Source organism: Cicer arietinum, chromosome 3, assembly GCF_000331145.2.
Source record: "Cicer arietinum cultivar CDC Frontier isolate Library 1 chromosome 3, Cicar.CDCFrontier_v2.0, whole genome shotgun sequence".
Classification (NCBI taxonomy): Eukaryota; Viridiplantae; Streptophyta; class Magnoliopsida; order Fabales; family Fabaceae; genus Cicer; species Cicer arietinum.
The window spans coordinates 35657232-35659562 of record NC_021162.2 but is presented as its reverse complement, the minus strand read 5'-3'; the positions used below and the strand labels follow the sequence as shown (position 1 = coordinate 35659562).

The window sequence follows — 2331 nt, the reverse complement described above, 5'->3', positions numbered from 1 at the left end:
TGGAACCGCTTCAAATCTCTTTAAAACTAGTGCATTTTACTTTTTATTTCAATTTGGGTTCAGGGTGTTATATTGGTGGTATCAGAGCAGGTCTGTCCAATCAGATCGTGTGGGTGATGTGTCTATTGTGTTTTTTTGTGTCCTTGTCAAATGTTTTATTTTTTTATTGTTGTTCATTAGGTGTTTATTGAGCTTGTACTATATGTTATGTGATAATTTTGTGAAATTAACTTGAATACGCGCTGAGTGGTGTGACTTTCATTGCATTGTACATTATATCAACTTGACATGTTTCCAATTTGCTTTAATGAAATTTAATCAAACTTAAAAGGGTTAAGATGACTATACAAACCATTGACATAAAATTACAGTTTGTTCTGCATTTGTATAAAAATAGTTGTTATGTATGTGCATGTGTAGTTAAAAATAGTTAGTTTAAAAACTTGCAAGTATAAAAATAATTAAGTTTATAGATCGCAATGTAGTTTAAAGACATGCTGACCTATAAAAAGAGTTTATTTTTGGCATGTTCATACATGTTTAAATTTGTTTCTGGTAACTCTGTTATTTGAATATGTGTGGATAGTTACTCGTTGTTTATATTTTCATTGTGTTACCTGGATGATTCTTTTTATTCTTTTGTACTATTATTATCATTATATTATTTTGATAATCCACAATTGATTCTTGTTCTTAGTTATGTTTATTTATGCTTGTGAAAATTTGAGATTGTCTTTTGTTATTATTATTTGTTTTGTAAAGTTTGTTAGATATATAGGTCAAGTAGGAAAATTCTACTACCGTGAACCACTGCTTAAAAAGTCATTTGAAACTCTAATGATGATGAATTACGCTCTTTGGGAGTATCATTTAACGGCTAAGATGTTGACTTGATTGATGTTTTTTAAGTTTTGAAGGACATACTCATTTTTCCTTGTTTATTTGAGTTGACATTGATCTAATAATTGCCTAGGCCGGAAAATTTGGGAAGAAATTTAAATTATACTTGCCATCATCATTAGTGGTTCAAGTGAATTTTAAACACTTGTCCACAAAGGTGGTCCACCATAGCATTCGCCATGTGAAGTATTTGGACACTAAAAATTCGAAATTTCTAAGAACTTTTTGACTTGAAACGATGTTGTAACGTGCATATATCAAAGAGAAAATTGAATAACTTGTTTGTAGTATATTGAGATAAAGATGAGTATGTTTATGTAATATTATATGGAAGTTTTATGTTTGAGTTTAAAGATTTGTTTGTTTGGATCTAATTTAGTTAGATGATAACTAGTTTGATTGTGTTCATTTTCCACACTTGTGTTGAAATTGTTGAAAATAGTAATTATCGATGCTTCCATGAATGAATAAAACTTCAGTGATCTCAACCTTTTTCTTTGTTGATTTTTTCCTATAGATGTATGTGTATTACTCTCTCTGGACTTATATATAAACAGAAAAGGGAATGTATTTGGTCTTGATTTGAACTAAATACACTTAACTTTCTGCTTACTTTTAAAACGTCTTATTTCTCTTTGTCAAAAATCACACCTCCACCTTTTGATCAAGATTCCGGCCACAACGACCATCACCAATGAAAACTGAGACTATATTTGGACTCCACAAAACACCCTCTTCCATTACCTATGCTTCAAATCGCCAATCGTTATACTTAAAAAAATGGGTTTTCACCCTCGCCGCGGCTGTGTTGCCAAACTCCGGCCAACACGTTCATCGTCTTGAAAAACTGACACCATTTTTGGATTCCTCTCGTCGAAACCTTCAAGAAGCACTACTCATTTACGTGTTTCGGTGAAGTTGATGTCGGACCCTGTCGGCGCCCCAGTACGTCGGTGAGACCTTTTCTAATAACATGTTTCACGACGTTTTGAATATGTTTCTTCGCCTAATATTTTTATTAATTATATAATGCTGATTTTTATGCCTCGGGAAAATTATCAGCCATGTTTCTGATGAAAAATAATGACCTCTATTGTCTAAAAAGGTATATGACAGTTTTTAAAAAATGCAACAAGATTGATAATCAATTTAACAAAAGAACACTTTTATTAAACTAATGATCAATCACGGTCCCAAGGAATTGTTTCTAAGCGAAGGTTCACACTTACATGTATTGACTAATTACTAGTCCAGCATATACAATAATTGTTCTACAAATTAATCAAGATACAAGCATGCCAATTTAACCATTCAAGCGATATCAATGAAAACAGAATACGTCTATAGCATGCAATCAAGATTAATCATACAATCATACAATGATACAATGAAAGATGGAAATAAAGAGTAAGGGATAGAGAGTAGTGCACC

The 2331-nt window shown here is 31.7% G+C and overlaps 1 long non-coding RNA gene across 1 annotated transcript in view; it reads left to right on the top strand.

Annotated features, from left to right (window-relative positions):
* Positions 1–1634: 1634 nt before the first annotated feature.
* LOC105853093 (uncharacterized) overlaps positions 1635–2331 on the top strand; it is a 13876-nt gene continuing 13179 nt past the window's right edge. The window contains exon 1 of the long non-coding RNA XR_001144967.3: positions 1635–1853. This is a non-coding gene — a long non-coding RNA (uncharacterized lncRNA). The remainder of the gene's footprint in view (positions 1854–2331) is intronic.